The sequence below is a fragment of the Meriones unguiculatus genome, chromosome 20 (genome assembly GCF_030254825.1).
Source record: "Meriones unguiculatus strain TT.TT164.6M chromosome 20, Bangor_MerUng_6.1, whole genome shotgun sequence".
Taxonomy (NCBI): domain Eukaryota; kingdom Metazoa; phylum Chordata; class Mammalia; order Rodentia; family Muridae; genus Meriones; species Meriones unguiculatus.
In genome coordinates this window covers 68758444-68778524 of record NC_083367.1, presented here as the reverse complement: position 1 = coordinate 68778524, position 20081 = coordinate 68758444, and the positions used below count along the sequence as shown (strand labels likewise).

General features: G+C 42.8%; 1 protein-coding gene across 2 annotated transcripts in view; it reads left to right on the top strand.

Moving 5' to 3' along the window:
- The window catches only part of Esr1 (estrogen receptor 1), a 370708-nt gene that overhangs the window by 119595 nt on the left and 231032 nt on the right, over positions 1-20081 (top strand). The gene's annotated exons all lie outside the window — the stretch shown is intronic.

The following is a 20081-nucleotide window of genomic DNA, read 5'->3' as shown; positions in this document are numbered from 1 at the left end:
CGGATAATAGATGAATAACTGGCCCCAGGTGTAAGCTGCATTTGAAGAAAACACGGGACATGGGGAAGATAGTGAAATCCAGGACCTCTTGTTGGGTTTGTTTATTGGCTTTGTAACATTTCATAGCTTGGAGAAACTAACTACTAGGAAAATCAGAGACTTCGACCTAATAAAATGTTTGCTATGAGTGTCATGTATAAAAGAAATAAGGATAGATAACATTAGTGTTAATTTTCCTCCAAGCAAGGTCAGACAGAAAAGATGGAGTTGAAGGCAGGGACCCATACTCTTAAACCAAAACTGTTGCTTCTGACACCACTGTGTAGGTAATCTCAGCAGAAGATGCTGTCTAGAAATGAGAAGTTTTCAGACATAGAGACTGGCTAGGCTGGGGTGATTTGTATTGAAGATCAGCAACACAGATGTTTCCAAAGGAGCAGGCCAGGCTTGTCCTCTGTCCAGCTTGCTCTCCAGGCTCCAGAAATCCTTGTTTTGTTAAGTTTGGTGGCTCCCTGGGCATCAGATGGGGTCCTTGCTCTTGTCGAGAGCAGTTGAAGTCACCGACAGCAGTCCTACTTACAGTGACCCGCAGAGCCTGTGTGACGTGTCCCCACTTCTCCAGTTGATATTGCCAAGTTTCCAGCTCGCTTCAACAGGTGGCTGACTCAGTTTCTTCATTCAGGCATCCAATCACACTTATGGGCTGGTTACTACATGCTAGGCAGTGCTTTAGGCCCTGCAGAGAGAAAACCTAGAGAAAATGAGAAGAAAGGATGACCCGAAGAAGCAAAGAAAAAGAGAAGGGTTTGGTAGGTTTGAAATAGTCTTAGCTTCTAGAACTTTACCAACAATGATTGAGATAGGGATTGAAGGAAAACAAGAGCTGAGAAAGCAAACCCACAGTAACTATAGCTCAGGGACCACGATACTGTCCAGGTCAGCAGGACTGGATGGAAAGAGGCCTGGTGCACACACAGGATTCTGGAGAGACGTGTGGATCAAGGGTGCCTCAAAAAGATGAGATTCCCCCACAGTGCACAGCTCAGCCATCTCACTGTGGCACAATCACAGAGCACAATCACAGAGCAAGCGTTCTCACGCCTGTAGCTGGGTGCAAAGGGTACTCGCAGATGTGGAGGCCAGGACTAGACATTCAAGGTTACACCCCGTTGATTTTCCTAAGGTCTCTACCCGAATCAAGCTCAAAGGGGAAATAATGTTTCCCTGCTGACGCGACAGTAACGAGAACAGCCCTGGCGAGTTCTCGGAAGACATGGCGAGGCACTGCAGCGTCACAGGAGCTGTTTACAGATAGTGCCACCTGGAGTCGCGGGAGCACGGACCGCACACTCCATGGCTGTACCAGTGAGCAACAGTTGGGTGGTGTGGGGGATACGCCTCCGTGAAGGGGCGGCTGTTATGTAACCTGTTTGGGATTTGGAATTATAATTATCGTCTCCACACCTGAGGAGGCCCAACGTGTTTTCTAGGACATCTCAACCTTTTCCCAGTACTTTCCAAACTACCTCTCCGCATTTTTAGAACAAGTTACTGAACACATGACTTGGATCCCCTTCCCTCATTCTTCATGTCCTTCTTCCCTATAGTTTTATTTTCCTTTTCTCTCACCTCCTGTTAGTAAACTGATGTGTGTGGGAGTCAGTCCTTGGAGCCATTGCTAATGGAATGGTTCTTCCTGCCAGTCACCTGTGTTGGCATGGGTTCCGGCCCCATTGCTGTTGGAGGAGTGACGAGAAGACTTAGCTCCGGCGTTCTCCTCTCCTCCCGGCATCTCTTATGCACTTTGTTACCCTTAGGAAAGAATTCTGAGAAATGGGCTGTACCCTCAAGGGGCTCATTGGATAGATTCTAGCTGGCTGCAGCTGCTCCTGCTGATCTGAGCCAGGGGAGAGAATCACGGTCACACACATGTGCTGCCAGAAGGCGTTTAGGAAGCACAGTTGTAACCTCTCATTTTAAAGCTAAAGCCAGGTTTAGGGAGGTTTGCTTCTGCCCTACAGCTGTTATCGGATAGATTTCTGTCTAGAACTTGACAGTTCTGACTTAGCCTCGAACTTTGTCATCATAATCCATTGCCCTCTTTGCTCCATCCTGGTTTGTCACACTTGCAGCTGTGGAATCTCTAATGACATCAGGTTCCCAAATGATTTTTTGTAAGCAAAAATTCCTATTTGTAGTTCTGGCCCTGTTTGTGTGAACTTTTGTGATGACATGCTGATTCCCTCTCCGCGATGGGATTATAAATGAGATGATTTACAGCTCACCCTGAAGAAGCAGGCGGGAGGCCAGTGCTTAGAAGGGGCTGCTTCGGGTCCTTAGTGTTGTGTGTTTGAATTCAGATGCCTGAGGACTCTGAGGGTTTGCCTTTACCAGGAGCCGGGATTTCTGGATTGTGTGATTTGCTCCAAGGCAGAGGCCCCTCTCTGCCTTTCCTGCCCCCTCCCCATTTTCCCTTTACTTTCTCTACCTGACCATTCCTGGCTGGTACATAGATCCTCGCTCTGTGCTGTGAATAGGTGAATGAATTTTTTTTTTAAAAATAATTCAGCATGTACGTAAGTGTATTCTTGTAACATATGTCACATTGCCTGTGGAAATTAGACTGGAAATCAGACTTTTTACTCTTTGAAAAGGAAGGTGTGGAGTCAAACTGCAGCTCCCTCTCTATTACTTTTCCTCTTTTGTGTCCTCTGCATGCCCTGATTCTCCCCTCCTCGGGCTCCTGGACCTCGCCATTCATTAGCGCTTGTAGCAGATTGGTGTGAGTGAGAAAGGACAGGTGATGAAACTCAAATTGGGTCATTTGGTTACACATTAGTAAGTGACAAAAGATAAAAAGGTGCTGAGCAAATGGGATTTTTCAGGGACTCAAGACCGGGCTACTCTTGTCTCCCATTAGTGTGGAAAATCAACACTTGCTAGTATTTTGGGGTGAAGACATTTTTCTTAAGTGAGTGGGAAAACCTCTTGACATTTCATAAAGAGCCTCGCTTTTGAACAGAGAATGCTAATGTTCCTTGTGCATAAAGAAGTTTGGAACTCTTACCTATGAGCTTTAATGATACACCATTTTCTATTTGCTTGTGAATTAAGAGAGCTATTTTTCAAACTGGGTGTAGTGTGGCATGATTGTTATTTGAACACTTAGGAAGCTGAGGCAGGAGGATTGCCAGAGACTTAAAGCCTTGGCTATATACTAAATACCAGACCATCCAGGGTTACACTGAAAAACCTCTTCTCAAAAATATGAAATAAAACCGAAACAAAATGATAGACCCTGAAATCCCATTTAAGGAAACACTGAAGCATTCATCAATCCCTCTTAGTTTACTAACTCCATTTTCATGGAACTCAATAGAGTTTTCAACCTTTGCTCTGGAAATTAAATTAACATTTTCTTCTCAAAATGTATTATTGGCCTTGCAACAAATAATTACAGGCAATTACTGATGGGATTTATGAGTCTATGGATGGGCTCCCAGGCAATGGCCTTGTTTCCAGATGTGAAATCTTTGCCTTTGGCTTGCAGTGCCTTTGGGTGGAGAGCTCAGGAATGGTGATTTGTGGAGGATCCTGGGCCTTGGGTTCACACTGTCTTGGTACTTAACTCCAAAGTTCACTGACTGCATGACTGACACACAGTGTCGTCTCTGTGGCTGAGTTAGCTTGCTTCAGAAGTGATTGTGGCTAGAATACTATTGTCATCTTGGTAGTTCTAAGAGGAATATGAACTCAAGCAGTGATTGCCACAACCGACTGTAGAATGTGAAAATCTACTTGCCTACTGGATCAATTCACTTTGTCCTGTTAGACAAGGGAACAGTTGGGTTTACCAGAAGTTTAAGGAGTGGGTTGACCTGTGGGTGAAAGCAGGAATTTCAGGTACAACTTTTCTCTGGGGAATTTCATGGCATTGCCTTGAAGAGACTTATCATGAAGAGTATTTTTTGAAGAGACTTTTGTCCTTTTAGGGAAGAGTGTTTTTTTTTCCTGCTTTTATTTACTAATTAAAAAACAGTAAGTACATAGGAAAGGGGAGGACCTCCCCTATCAGTGGACTTCAGGAGGGACAGGGAGGAGATGAGGGAAGGAGAGGAGGGTTGGGAGGCAATGAGGGAGGGGACTATAGCTGGGATAAAGAGTGAATAAACCATAATCAATAAAATAAATTAATTAAAAACAATAAGTAAAAAATAAGTTAAATTCATTAAATGAATAATATGAGTCAAAAGATGGCTAAATATTAACTTTCCAGATAAACAGCGGAAAGAGCTTTAGTCATTTCTAAAAGGACCTACTTCGTCAACCAGAAAATAATTTATAATTTACTTATTTCACAACACAACTATCACTGCTTCGGGAAGGTTTCTGGACTTGACTCAGGACCCTTTTGATTTGAACTTATCTAAAATAAAGTTCAAGATTTTCTTTTCAAGACTTTTTTAGTTTAGATAGAGTCCATTCCTATCCATTCTCTTAAATAATATTTATTTACTTTCATGAAAAACAAAAAGAGCATGGTGGCATATTCCTGTAATCCCAATATTCAGTAGGATTGTCACATGTTGAAGGCTAGCCTAGAACTACATCATAAAACCATGTCTCAAAAAAATTGTCAGACTCCATTTGTTCAACCATGTTTGTAGCAGCTTTATTTTTAATCACTGGAATCTGGAAACAACCCAGCTGTCTCTCTGTTGAGGAATGGATACAGAAATTGTGGTACATTTACACAATGGAATACTACTCAGCAATTAAAAACAAGGAAATCATGAAATTTGCAGGCAAATGGTGGGAACTAGAAAAGATTATCCTGAGTGAAGTATCCCAGAAGCAGAAAGACACACAGTGTATATTCTTACTCATAAGTGAATATTAGTCATATAATATAGGATAAACATACTAAAATCTATATTCCTAAAGAAGTTAAACAAAAAGGAGGACCCTAGGGCAGTTGCTCAATCCTCACTCAGAAAGCAAATCGGATAGACATTGGAAGCAGAAGAAAACAGAATAGGACAGGAGCCTACCACAGAGGGCCTCTGAAAGACTCTACCCAGGAGGGTATTAAAGCAGATGCTGAGACTCATAGCCAACTTTCAGCAGAGTGCAGGGAATCTTATCAAAGAAAGGGGAGATAGAAAGACCTGGAAGGGACAGGAGCTCCACAAGGAGAGCAACAGAACCAAAATATCTGGGCAAAGGGGTCTTTTCTGAGACTGATACTCCAACTAAGGACCGTGCATGGAGATAGCCTAAACCCCTTGCTAAGATGTAGCCCATGGCAGCTCAGTGTCCAAGTGGGTGCCCTAGAAAGGGGAACAGGAGCTGTTTCTGACATGAACTCAGTGGCTGGCTCTTTGATCACCTCCCCTGTGGGGAGTGCTGCTGTACCAGGCCACAGAGGAAGACCACGCAGTCAGCCTTGATGAGACCTGACAGGCTAGGGTCAGATGGAGGGGGAGGAGGACCTGTGCTATCAGTGGACTGGGCGAGGGGCATAGGAAGAGAAGAAGGAGGAAGGGTGGGATTGGGAGGGGATGAGGGAGTGGGCTACAGCTGGGATACAAAGTGAATAAACTGTAATGATAAAATAGATGTAATGCTAACCCCATCCCTTGCTTCTGACACCTGGTTACCTGGTTATGGTTTTTCATATTAAAAACAAAAACAAAAACCTGTCTTAGAAACAGACGGGAATCATAGTCTGGCTCCTGAGTCCAGATTATGGCCATGACCAGTCCGTTTTTGTTCAGCATTCAATAAACTTCCATCAATCTGAAAAACAACAACAAACCATGTCAGACTCTTAAAAAAAAAACTTGCACATAGATTAGATATATACCCAAGGTGTCTTCAAGTCCTTGGCAGAAATCACTTTTGCTTTGTACCCATCCATATGAATACTTAAGTCAAAGAGGAACACGAGAGACCACAATCAGATTGAGTCACGTGGTGGCAACGAACAATGCCCATGCTTGGTTTCTCATTGCTTTCACACAGCCTTCTGTGACAGCGATAGCCTTAACTGTGTCTCTGCTAAGTTGTTTTAATCTTTATGAATTACTGCATTCAGCAGATTTTTAATTGGTTATTTTCTACTGCAAAGAGATGCATATGTGTGTCTTTTTTTTTTTTTCTGTTGCTGTGGTGGTTTGAATAAAAATGGCCTCCACAGGCTTATAGATTTGAATCCGTGGTCACCAGGGAGTGGCACTATTTAAAAAGGATTAGAAGGAGTGGTCTTGTTAGAGGAAGCGTGTTACTGGGGATGGGCCCATTGCAAGCCCAGAGTTTCTATCCTTCTTGCTACCTTTGGATCCTGATGTAGAACTCTCAGCTACTATGTCTGCCCGTGTACCGCCCTGCTTCCTGCTATGAAGATAACAGACTAAACCTCAGTTAAATGCTTTCCTTTATAAGAGCTGCCTAAGTCATGTTGTCTCTTCACAGCAATAGAACACTATGATAGTTGCTGTGACAAACCATGACCGAAAACACCATAGATGAGGAAAGAATTTATTTAGGTTACAATTCCAAGTTATGGTCCATTATTTCAGGGCAGTCAAGGCAGGAACTCAAGCAGCTAGCCACATCACATCTACAGTTGAGAGAAAAGAGAGAATAAACTTGGCCTTGTTTGCCTGTGTGCTTGCTTGCACTGAGGTGCCATTCTCCTGTCTTACATTGTTTAGGACCCCCCCACCCTGCTCCCCAGAGAATGGTGCTGCCCCTAACAGGCTGAGTCTCATGTATTAGTTAACAATAGTGATAATTTAGTTAAAAATGTTAGTTAACAGATCCCTCACAGATCTCTTCACAGGTCAGCTTGACCTAGGTAATTCCTCACTAAAATTTTCTCAGGTTGATTCTAAGCTGTGTCAAATTGGCAGTTAAAACAAATCAACAGAAGGTGTTAAAAATTGGCAGGTGATAAAAACATATAGAAAATGGTACCTACATTCTTGGAAAGTTTGTAATCCATTTGGGAAAGCAAAACATACAATATAAAACACTTGCTAATTCCACAACCATCTGTTGAATGCCTGCTCTGTATCAGTGGCATACAGACACCAGGAACCACAATGACTGTGGTGATGTCTCTTTTCTGGAGACTAACAGTGAACATACAGCTATGCTAACACGACAGAGATTCCAGAATCGTTGTGTATCAGCTGTTCTATCCAACCAGGGTAGTTACATTGGAAACCAATGACTACTCTTACAGAAGCAGGAGTATGTGTCTTTTGGTCAATATAGAAAGAAGTATGGACAAAGACCGCAATAGTCTCACTTGATGTAAGAATGGTGATGACACAAAAGTAAGCCCCACATGAGGAGTAGGGCTGGAAAGGCACGTGGGTGATAGACTGTAATGGACTGAATACTGAAGAGCTTGTACTCATTTTTTTTGGGCCAGTGGATTTTAGTGTGAAGTCTTTGGGGGAGGAATGGTCATGGACTTCAGAAAGATGGTGAATAATTAAGATTTTAAGAGAAATCTGTACCTGTAAAAAAAGAGTAATTTCCTGGGCTCCACTATTCCAAGATTAAGAAGTCCTTGGTAGATGATGAGGGCACAGAAATGAAGCTCAGTTGGGGTCTATTTCAGATGGTAGAATCATCACTCTTGCGATTCCATGCAGGACAGATGTGTGATATAGGCGTGCAGTGGACATGGGATTGGGAAGGCATGAGAGGCGTCTCCCTGTGACTCTGCATGCATTCAGGTTGCAAATCTTTGTTATCTAACTGTGTGTCAGACACTAAGGAGAAGCTGTGGGTCCGTGGCTAGTTAGCTAACCGCAGTATCTTCCTCGATAACGGTGATGACTATGGGATTAAAAAAAACATAATTAATAACCCTACCAAGTACATCAAATCTGTGACTTATTTACGCACTTGTTTGTTCAACACTTGTTTCTCTATGTTAGCCTTTTCCCAAAGTACTAGGAGACATGAAGTTCATAATTCAAGGGGAAAAACATGATAAAATAATAGATGGGATGTTGAAAGTTCTGTCAAAGAAACAAACCTATGAAAGCACAGAAAATAAGAGAAATTCCTGTTTGAAGTGACAAGGGGTAAATACAGGAGGCATATTTACTAAGCATTTATTCAGGACCTATTATAGTCAGTTGAAATTGGAAATAGGACCTGTCACACGGTTTCCATGTCGGGTTGAGTCTAATCAAGTACCAAGATAAGCCCAGGTTGATGTCAACGTTCTATAGTCTGACTCTGATCTAAGATGTGGATGACTTCCAGTGATCCACCATTATGGTCAGGTCTGAGCCAGACATGGGCTCCTCCCAGTGACCTTACTGTTTCTATTGCTGTGATAAAACACCATGGCCATAAATAACCTGGGGGAAGAAAGAGTTTCTTTCAGCTTTCAGTTCTATATCGCAATCTATCATGGAGGGAAAACAGGACAGGAACGCAAGCAGGGCAGAAACCTGGAGGTGAGAGATGATGCAGAGGCCATGGAGTTTTGCTTACTGGCATGCTCCTCATGGCTTGCTCAGTCTGCTTTTTTTATAGCACCCAGAACCACCAGCCCAAGGGTGGCACCACTCACAATGGTCCAAACTCTCTCACATCGATCAGCCACCAAGAAAATGCACCACAGTCTTGCTCACAGGCCAGTCTGGTGGGGACAGTTTCTCCATTAAAGTTCTCTTTTCCAAAATGACTCTGCTGGCTTGTGTCAAGCTGACATAAAATTAGCCAGTACACCCACTGTTGTGATCAAGTCTCGTGTACATGTTTTCCAGGGACCCATTGATATGATCAGGTTTGATCTAAGGTGTAGACTTCTCCAAAGACTTACCACTGCTGTAGTCTCACCCTAACTACCCACCATCATGATCATACTTGTTCCCGATATAGATGCCTCTTAACGACCCAGCATATGATCAGATCTTGTCTCAGATACGGACTCCCTACATTCTGCTGCTTTGAATTGCATATGATCTGGCCAAGTTCTGCTTCCCGAGGACATAGCTCTGTGTAGACCATTGTGCCTTATTGGTTTTGCTCTTGGGATATTCAAGCAACTTGACTAATACTGCTGTAAGATGACATAGAAATGTGCGACCTGTGGGAAATTCTCCTCTGTCCTTTCCTATGATCTAGCTGAAAGTTCATGACATTTCAAGAATATTTCTAGAACAAGGATGGGCTCAGTTAGAATAATGTTATCTGCACTGTCTTCATCTTGGTTGACACATTGCATTATCACAGTAAACAGTTCTCCCTCTTCTTCAACATGCCTTCTGCCTTTATAGCTGTGTTTATAGTTGAGCTTTTGGCGATCCAGGGTCATCTCAAAGTTAAGTCTAATAAGGGACACTTTGTGGACAGCATATATTTTTTATAGTTCTCAAAATTTGTTTTATCTTTTACTGATACCTTAGACACAAATTTTGCATATTCCATTCATATTGTGAAAATGATTGCTTCACTGAGTCATTAACTGATTAATCTACTAACTCAATATTTATTGAGTCAGTAGTTGAGTTGAGATACCACAAGGGAGATGGAATTGATTCAGCTGAAGGAATACTGCAGCTCAGAGCAGAAGAGGTCAAAGCGAACCTCTGAAGTTTGGAACAAGGAGAAGCTATTTGAAGGTTCTGATCATTAGGAATGGCTACAAGAGAGGAATTCATGCCAAATGAAACCTTAAAAAATACTGTAGTTTTCCCCTCACAGCCATCAGGATTACTGCAAACAAAAGGAGCAACAAGAAACTACACTCAAAATGTTGGCTAGAGAAAACAAAGTGGAAAATGATGGTTGTGCTTGGTGAAAATGTAAGGTGGTGTAGCCATTATGGAAAACCTGATGACCAGTACTTAATACATTATAATTACAGGGCCAGGAAAAAAGTATAGGGTTTGCTAAACAAGTTCAATACCCGCCACCCACATAAAACCCAGAACGGTGGCTTGTGTTGTAAGCCCAGTGCTGAGAAGGTGCCCGCAGGTAGATCCCTGGGGCTTGCCTGGCAGCCAGCCTAGCCTAAAGGGCAAGTACCAAGTCTCAGTGAGAGGCTCTGTCTTTTTTTAAGTAATTAATTTATATTTATTAATTACAGTTTATTCACTTTGTATCCCAGCTGTAGCCCTCTCTCTTTTTCCCTCCCAATCTCACCCTTTCTCCATCATCTCCTCCCATGACCCTTCCCCAGTCTACTGATAGGGGAGGTCCTCCTTCCCTTCCCTATGACCCCAGCCTATCAGGTCTCATCAGGACTGGCTGCCTTGTCTTCCTCTGTGGCCTGGTAAGGCTGATCTCTCCTCAGGGGGAGGTGATCAAAGAGCCAGCCACTGAGTTCATGTCAGAGACAGTCTCTGTTCCCATTACTAGGGAACCCACTTGGACACTGAGCTGCCATGGGCTACATCTGTGCAGGGGTTATAGGTTATCTCCATGCATGGTTCTTGGCTGGAGTATCAGTCTCAGAAAAGACCCCTGTGTCCAGATTTTTTTTGGTTCTGTTGCTCTCCTTGTGGAGCTCCTTGTTCCCTCCAGGTCTTTCTATCTCCCCTTCTTTCATAACATTCCCTGCACTGTACACAAAGTTTGGCTATGAATCTCAGCATCTGCTTTGGTACCCTGCAGGGTAGAGTTTTTCAAAGGCCCTCTGTGGGTAAGTTTCCTGTCCTGTTCCCTGTTTTCTCCTGCTTCCGATGTCTATCCCATTTGCCTTTCTGAAAGGCATCTTACCCAGGTTTCTCCATCTTGATTAGCATCTTTAGGAGTAAAGATTTTAGTATGATTATCCTATATTATATGTCTAATATCGACTTATAAGTGAGTATATACCATGTATGTCTTTCTTCTTCTGGGATACCTCACTCAGGATGATCTTTTCTAGTTCCCACCATTTGCTTGCAAATTTCATGATTTCCTTGTTTTTAATGGCTGAGTACTATTCCATTGTGTAAATGTACTACAATTTCTGCATCTGTTCCTCCATTGAGGGACATCTGGGTTGTTTCCGGATTCTGGCTATTATGAATAAAGCTGCTACAAACATGGTTGAGCAAATGTCCTTGTTCTATGCTTGAGCATATTTTGTATTTATGTCTAGGAGTGGCATAGCTAGATAGCACTATTCCTAGCTGGTAGCACTATTCCTATTTGTCTGAGAAAGTGCCAGATTGATTTCTAAAGTGGCTGTACAAGTTTACATTCCCACCAACAATGGAGGAGGGTTGCCCTTTCTCCACATCCTCTCCAGCATGTGTTGTCACTTGAGTTTTTGATCTTAGCCATTCTGATGTGTGTAAGGTGAAATCTCAGGGTCATTTTTATTTGCATTTCCCTGATGACTAAGAACATTGAGCATTTCTTTAAGTGTTTCTCTGCCATTCAGTATTCCTCTGTTTAGCTCTGTACCCCATTTTTAATTGGATTACTTGATTTGTTGCTGTTTAATTTCTTGAATTCTTTATGTATTCTGGATATTAGCCCTCTGTCAGATACAGGGTTGGTGAAGATCCTTTCCCAGTCTGTAGGCAGTCATATTGTTCTGATGACAGTGTCCTTTGCTTTACAGGAGCTTTTAAGTTTTGTGAGGTCCCATTTATTGATTGTTGATCTTAGAGCCTGTGCTGGTGGTGTTCTGTTCAGGAAGTTGTCTCCTGTGCCAATGAGTTCAAGGCTCTTTCTGACTTTTTTATAACAGGTTTAGTATGTCTGGTTTTAATTGAGGTCTTCGATCTCCTTGGTCTTTAGTTTTGTGCAGGGTGATAAGTATGGATCTATTTTTATTTTTCTACATGTAGACATCCAGTTAGACCAGCACCATTTGTTGAAGATGCTATCTTTTCTCCATTATATGGTTTTGGCATCTTTGTAAAAAATCAGGTGTCCATAAGAGTGTGGGTTTATTTCTGGTTCTTCCATTCAATTCCATTTATCCACCAGCCGCTTTCTATGCCAGTACCATGCAGTTTTATTACTGTTGCTCTATAGTACAGCTTGAGATCAGGGATGGAGATACCTGCAGAAGATCTTTTATTGTAGAGGATTGTTTTAGCCATTCTGGGTTTCTTGTTATTCCATATGAAGTTGAGAATTGTTCTTTCAATGTCTGTAAAAGATTGCCTTGGTAATTTGATGGGAATGGGAATTGCATTGAATCTGTAGATTGCTTTTGGTAAGATGACAATTTTTGCTATGTTAATCCTGCCAAGCCATGAGCATGGGATATCTTTTTATCTTCTGATATCTTCTGTTTTTGTTTTTTCTTTTCAGGGAGTGGAAGTTTTTTTTTCATGCAAGTCTTTGACTTGCTTGGTTAGAGTTATACCAAGGTACTTTATGTCCTCTGTGGCTATTGTGAAAGGTGTTGTGTCCCTAATTTTTTTCTCAGCCCATTTGTTTTCTTTATATAAGAGGGTTACTGATTTTTTTGAGTTAGTTTTGTATCCAGCCACTTTGCTGAAGGTGTTTATCAGCTATAAGAGTTCCCTGGTAGAATTTTGGGGGTCACTCATGTATACTATTATATCATCTGCAAATAGTGATACTTTGACTTCTTCCTTTTTGAACTGAATCCCTTTGGTTTCCTTTAATTGTCTTATTGCTGTCCCTGATTTCAGTGGGATTGATATAAGTTTCTCTGTGTTTAGTTTAATGTTGGCTATATGCATGCTGTATATTGTCTTTACTATGTTTAGGTAAGTGCCTTGGATCCTTGGTCTCTCCAGGACTTTAAACATGAATGGGTGTTGGATTGTGTCAAATGCTTTTTCAGCATCTAAGAAGACTGTCATGTGTTTTTTTTCTTTCAGTTTGTTTCTATGATGGATTACATTGACAGATTTCCATATATTGAACCACCCCTCCATACCTGGGATGAAGCCTACTTGGTCATAGTGGATGATGTCTTTGATGTGTTCTTGGATTTGGTTTACAAGTATTCTGTTGAGTATTTTTGCATCGATGTTCATAAGGGAGATTGGCCTGAAATTCTCTTTCTTTTTTGGGTCTTTGTGAGGTCTAGGTACCAAGGTGACTGTGGCTTCATAGAATGAGTTTGGTAATGTTCCTTCTGTTTCTATTTTGTGGAATAGTTTGAGGAGTATTGGTGTTAGCTCTTCTCTGAATGTCTGGTAGAATTCTGCATTGAAACCGTCTGGCCTTGGGCTTTTTTGAGGCTCTGCCTTAATAGGCAAGATTGGTGTTTCCTGAGGAACTGCACCCAAGGCTGACCTTTGATTCTCACATGCGTTTGCATATGTGTTTACTTATACTTGCACCCACGAGTATACACTAACATGTACACTCACATGTACATACCTTATAATTGGAATTATCTTATGTTCTAGCAATTCTTATTATGAATATCTGAAAGAATAAAAATATGGGTCTTGAAATTTTTGTAAAGCTGTGTTTATACAACATTGTTCACAATAACTCAAAGGTAAAAATGATGCGTGCTTGAGCATGTGTGTGTGTGTGTGTGTGTGTGTGTGTATAGCCAATAAATGAATGGTTAAACAATGTATGGTAAATAATGCGTTGGGGCATTATTTGGTCTGAAAAGGGAAAAAAGTTCTAGCCTAGCACAGCAGTGCACTCCTGTAATCTATAGGTTGAGGATGTAGGTTCATGAGTTTGGGGCCTGTGTGCCATAGTGAGTTTATTGCCATTCTGGGTTATAGACCAAGACCCTAGCTCAAAACAACAAAACAACAAAAACAAAAACAACAGCAACAACTAATAAAAGAAAAAGGGGAGTTGGGTGTAGTGGCACATGCCTTTAATCTCAGCAATGAGAGGCAGAGGCCGATGGATCCCTGTGAGTTTGAGAGCTCCTGGTCCACAGAGTGAACTCATTATTCAGGACAGCCAGAGCTACACAGTGAGACCCTGCGTCTAAGAAGAAGAAAAATTTTAACACATGCTACCAAATGGATGGATCTGAAGGACATTTTGCTACATACAATATACCAGACCAAAATACACGGAGATACTGTATGCTTCCATTAGACACAGCTGCCTGGAGCTGTGGACCCCACCAACCCAGCAGGTAAAAGGATGGCTGAGAAGGAGAATGTTGAAAGTTATTGCTTAATGTATGCGGTTCAGTTTTACGAGATGAAAAAATTCTAACGATTGATTGTATGTCAACATGAATATATTTTACACCACTTAACGCTTGAAATGCTTAACATCGTAACTTTTGTTGTGTGTACTTTATTGCAGCTGGAAAGTGAAATGCAGTGCAGTTGGCCTTTGAACCATGCAGGTGTTGAAGGCACAACCCCTTGTCAAGCTCCCAGCCCCCTCTCTTTTTGCTCTCTTTTCCCTAAAAATTTAAGTCTTTCATTAACAAGTGCTTGTGGCTTGTTGATTTTGTTTTGAAAAAGAATGAGAGAGAGAAAGGAACCAAGTTGTAAACTTTTATTACACATTAAAAATGAAGTTTTCAGAAGATTCAGTTTGAGTAGGAGATAAACAATTTAGAACACGAGAGAAAGACCAGATTTAAAAAATGAATGTTTGCTATCACAACAGAGACATGTCTCTTAACGTGAACAGCAAAGGCTGTTTGCTGCATGGATAATGCAGATCACGGTGTCTGTGAACAGGCTCAAAGCCAGCCTGTAAGGTTCTCAGCTGTGGTCTTTTGTCTTGTCTGCCACTGGGACTGGAATCTCTTCTGCATTCCTTTCTGCTGGATGACGGTGAATGGATGTCGGTGGAGATGGGAGGCAGGACTGTGTTCTTCCATGTTCCGTGCAGCCTCAGGCTGGATGGGCTCTCAGCTATTGGACAGCCTGCTTTTGTAAACCCACTCTCCTGTTTTCTGGGTGACTGAGTGGTACCACAATGAGGGGTGCTCCTGCCCCGGAGTCTCGTCCTGAGCTTTGCTTCCTCTTTCTTGATGCCCATCGTTAGGCTGCCTTTGACCAGTCAGAAGAGCTTCTGCAGAATCATAGCTTGTAGCTCTATCCGTATTGACTCACTGGGGTATCCATCATTTCACCTCCCCAGGGGGATTTGAAACTCTGTCCCAGACCTGTGGTGTCTCTGCCTGCAGGAGGGTGGGAACCTCGGTCTGTGGAGAGTGGGTGTTGTTGGGCTAGGGCTTGGGAGTACTCTATGAACCTCTCATCTTTTCCTCATTTTCATTTTCATTTTCAATTCTGTTGGTAACTGAAGTCTGAACCCCTGAGGCAGGATGGATGGTATCTGAAATGGGTTCAGATGACTCCGTAGTCACCGCCTGAACTGGACTCCACCAAGGCTTACTACTTCATGCCCCCCTTTCCTTCTGCAGTGCAAATTCCGGTCTCTCCACCTTTGCCCCTCATGCTGCTTTTTGAATCTGGGCCTTTCTGGCAATCTGGAACACAAACCACCTTCCTTTTTTGCCCTTCCTGTTGATAAACTATTGCGTAACAAATGCCTGAAGAGAGGTAACACATTCATCCCAGGAAAAAAAGCCGCTAACAGACCAAAGAAATGGTTACATCCGTGTCTAATTTGGTGAAACGATAAGTTTTTTTTTTTTTTTTAATTGGAGATACTCTTTATTGCGCTATCTGTAACCTCAATTCCAGGGGACTCTGCTGCCTCTGGCCCCCATAGGCACCTTCACTCACGTGTGCGCACATGGGCACGTGTGGGGTATGGGCAGTGGGTTACTAACAAGGATCTGGGCAGCTCCAAAGCAATTCCGCTGCCAGGAAGCCCACACCAACATGGGTGAGACTCCCAAAGCTGCAGCCCTAGGGTTCTCCCCAGTTCCCAGGCAGCTCCTCACTCTGACCATCCCTTCCTCCCTCAGTTTGTCTGGTCAGTGTCCACCTCAACAACTGTCGTTCCTTTTTATTGCTGGACAGGGACCCGCAAGAATTTTCACAGTTTGGCTTCCAACCCTGACTTAAGATGTTTTGTTACCTGCTGCGGCTCAGGAATCCCCTGCCCTCCAGCAGAAAGTGTTTCGGTTTAGAAGGAATGTTGCCATTAGGAAGAACCCGAACACGTTCACCAATCGCTTTGATGAAACCCAAACCCTGGTTGGGATGGCCTTGACCCTCACGCCCCCGTTAGGTTGACAAGGGATGACCCCCACAGTCTACAGCGCTGCCATAGTTAGTTTTCTCCAGCTGTGGGTTGACGCCTCAGCACTGTTCTTACTTGCAAGCCTTTCAGCTTCAGATGGTGCCACGTATGGTCTCCATTTCTGTGTTCACTCTTGATGCAGTTTAACTTGCTGTGAGAGTTGTGACATGTTAAGGTTTTTCTCAATTTCCAACACATTTCTAGGCTCTAGGTTCCTTTCGTAGCTACTTGTAAACAAAACAAAGCAGCAACAACAAATTTCATCCAAACCCCCCTTGTTTCACAGGCCAAGTCTATGTGCTTTCTGTAGATGGCTGGGGGAATATTTAACCCCTTAGACCTCTTCTCCACGTCTGCTGTCCATCCAGTTGTCCACTCAGCAGACTTTAGTGAATGCCCCCCCCGCCTGTCAGGCACTGGACTAGCAGTGCAACAGTTAAGAAGCCATGTTAGAATCACGGACTGCCCTTCCAGAGGACTGGAGTCTGGTTCTCAGCTGCCGCCCACAGGGAGTGCTCACAAATGCCTGGAACTCCAGCTCTAGGGCAGTCTGATGCCTCTGGCCTCCACAGACACCTGTCCTCATGGCTGCGCACATACGCATGCACGCCCATTAACAATTAAAATAAACGTACTGAAGAAGGACACTAAGTCTGTCCAGTTTGCTCTTGCTCGCTATCCACTCCCATTACCCAAGGCATCAAGCTTCTAAACCTAAATATTCACAGCTGCTTCCTACTGGCTTGAACCATGCACCAGACATTAGTAAACAAACAGTAAAAAGATCTGGCGCTGATAGGGGAGTTCAATGGCGTAATGCTGAAATGGAAAGGATGGGGAACAATATGAACATGAACTGGAAGCCCTGAGCCAGGGCTCTCTAAGGACCACTAAAAAGTAAAGAAACCCCGTCTGAGGCTGCCAACCTCGAAGCTAAGTTATTTAGAGTGGAAAAAGTTGGCCAACTCAGATGTACTCAAACCAAGGAGCTGACGTTTTGTGAGTTTTATGGCCTATGTAGTTTATGAACCATTAAAATATTGTATACAATATTAATGAAGGAGAAGGGCAGGGAAGGGTTATGAAATCTGAGCTGAAAGGAAAGCTGGGGCTATGAGGGAGGACCAGTAAAAGTTCACACGGCTTTGCTATTTGGACATGGTGCGACTATGAAGCAGGAAGCAGGAGCTCCCTGAACCATGAAGTCCTGGCAGCTCTTTCCACATCTTAGCTGGCCTTGAAAGTCTCATAGGGACTCTCCAATCTATAATGTCTGTCAACATCTCTTCCATAACCATCTCTGAACATCGTTTTTTTTTGTTTGTTTGTTTGTTTGTTTTTCCATTTTAATATACTGTTACAAAGCCAGGTGCTAGGAACCAGCTTCTTGCTTTGGATGTGTTGGCCATCAGGAATTGCAGACACTCACACAGTACCAGCTACTGCTCTATGTCTAGAACTTGACATTAAAACTCTATTGCTGACCACACCATATACTTCAGTCATGGAATGTGGAGAAGCAGGCTGGTACTGACCTGTATTCTCCATCTCTGCTGGCTAGCTTTCATAGTGCTGGAAGTTGCTAGGCAAGCGACTGGATCAGAAAAATAATCACCGGTATTACCCAGCTGTGAACCTTGAGAGCGACGATCATTACAGACTTGGGAAGATGTCTCCATGGTGCGGTAGTGGTATAAATGTCCTTGGAGTAACAAACCACTTTCTCATTGAATTTAACGCCTACTGTACAATATGAAAACCGTACCAGACACCATTCCTAAGACCAAGAACCCATGCTCTGTGGGCTATGTGGCATAGGGGATACTTTGCTAAAGGGACAGAGTATTAAATTCAGTCTTCAAGACTTATTGTTAAATCCGTAGATTAATAAATATTTCAACCCTCATCAGAGAAGCTTCTGTCTGTGGTAATTGGCAATTAATACAGAACTGGTCGGTGTGCAGAGAATAAGAGACTGTGGAGTACCTACCCCTATGTGAGACTTTGGTATTATAGCCCCTCTCCAAAGGCTCATGGATCATTTTGGAAGAGGGGCTGGAAAGATTGTCAGAGCCAAAGGCAATGAGTGACACACATGAATTCATAACAGTTGTGACAGTACACGTAAACTCAATCTAGACAAAAATTCCAGCATGGGAGGGTAGGAGAGCATGAAGTGCTACCTCTAGCTAAGGAGCTACTGGAAATGTACAAGTGCTGGAGGAGGGAGAGTCAGTTAACCTTAAGGGGATGGCCTCTGGTTGGTTACATGGTGGTTTAAATGAAAATGGCTTCCACAGGCTTATACGTTTGAATGCTTAGCCCGCAGCTAACAGAACTGTTCGGGAAGGACTAGGAGGTCTGGCTTGTTGGAAGCTTATGGCCTTGTTGGTATTCTCTCTCTCTCTCTGTGCCTATCTCTCCGCTTCTGTGTCTGCCTCTGCCTCCCTCCCTCCCTTCCTCTTCCCCCTGTTCCTGGTTGTGGATCAGATATGAGCTCTCAGCTGCTGCTCCAGCACCAAGCCTGCCTGCCTGCCTGCCTGCCTGCCTGCTGCTATGCTCCCTACCATGATGACCATGGATACTAATGCTCTGCAATCATGAGTCCCAATAAATGTTTTCTTTTGTAAGGTTATAGTATCCCTTCACAGTAATAGACAAGTAATTAAGACAATTGCCCATACTCAAGAGGATGACACACATTCAAAAGTACATGAGTAGTACAAGGATGCTCAGTGGTTAAGGACACTGGCTGTTCTTCCAGACAGCCAGGCTTTGCACCAGGAAGCTCCACCTCCAGAGATCCCAATGCTTTCTGTTCTCCGTGTGTACCTTCACATACATGAACCACACACTCAAACAATCAATAAAAAATAACCTCTATATTTTTGAGTGAAAACTTCATACCAGGCACCACTGTGTTGGGTTTGGGCTATGCACATATAATTCTCTTATATCATATATATATTACATCATATATATATATATATATATATATATTGTCTGAATATGTCCTTAATGTCAGGATCAGATGAGAAATATAAACCTTCCATCCTTGATTTCATGTATTCATTCTCTGCAGGAGACTATTCCCTTGCTAGTCTCTTTTCTTCCAAAGACCTGTTTGGGAGTCTTTGTAGAATTTTAAAGCTACTTTCTTGTTTCTTCTATCCCAGTCTTCATGTAAGTTCACGCAATGGCCTTTCTATGTCCTCACTTCCTCACTTTTTCCACTCTTTGACTATGGGGTTTTGGAAGGGGTGAGTAGCCCTCCCCCTCCTGAAAATGCTTTGCTCAAGCCCAAATTCACACTGGCAGTTCTTTTATTGGATTTCTCTACCCCATTTGACATTTTGAAAACAAACTCCTCCTGTAAAGTGTTCTTAAAGCTTTTTACTCCCCAATTTTTTTGGTTCCCCTCGAGCTCAGCTGTCTTACTTTGCATTTTCAGCTTCATTCTTGGGCCTTTCTCCTTCTACAAAGGCTGTAGATTGGGGATCCATCTGTGCTCCCCATCTCTTCACATGCCACATGTTTGAATATTGAAACACTACATCTTCAAATTGTAGTGTCAAGTTGTAAAAATGGTCCTCCAGGGTTACCTGATAACAATCTCACAAGAATTCGAATTGTTACTGTTTTCTATGCGCAGTTGCCATGGGTCATCATTTCATCTGTGTTCCAAATGGTCCAGCTGCTTCAGGCTTTGTCTCCATTTCCTAAAAACCTTTCTTATGGTCTAGAATGGGAATGAGACTGGTCTTTCGTGGCTCTGAATTAATTGTGCATCTCTGAGAAAATGAAGTTTGTTAGAAAGCTGCTAACTCCTTTTTGTTGTTCTATGGGCAACCTGTGCTGGGGCATACAATCCATTTCTTAAACAGGTTTGTATAAAACAATTTCTCTCCAAGATTAATATAACACGCAAGCACCCTTTGCCACAGGAGTCAGCAAGAGACAATGGGAGA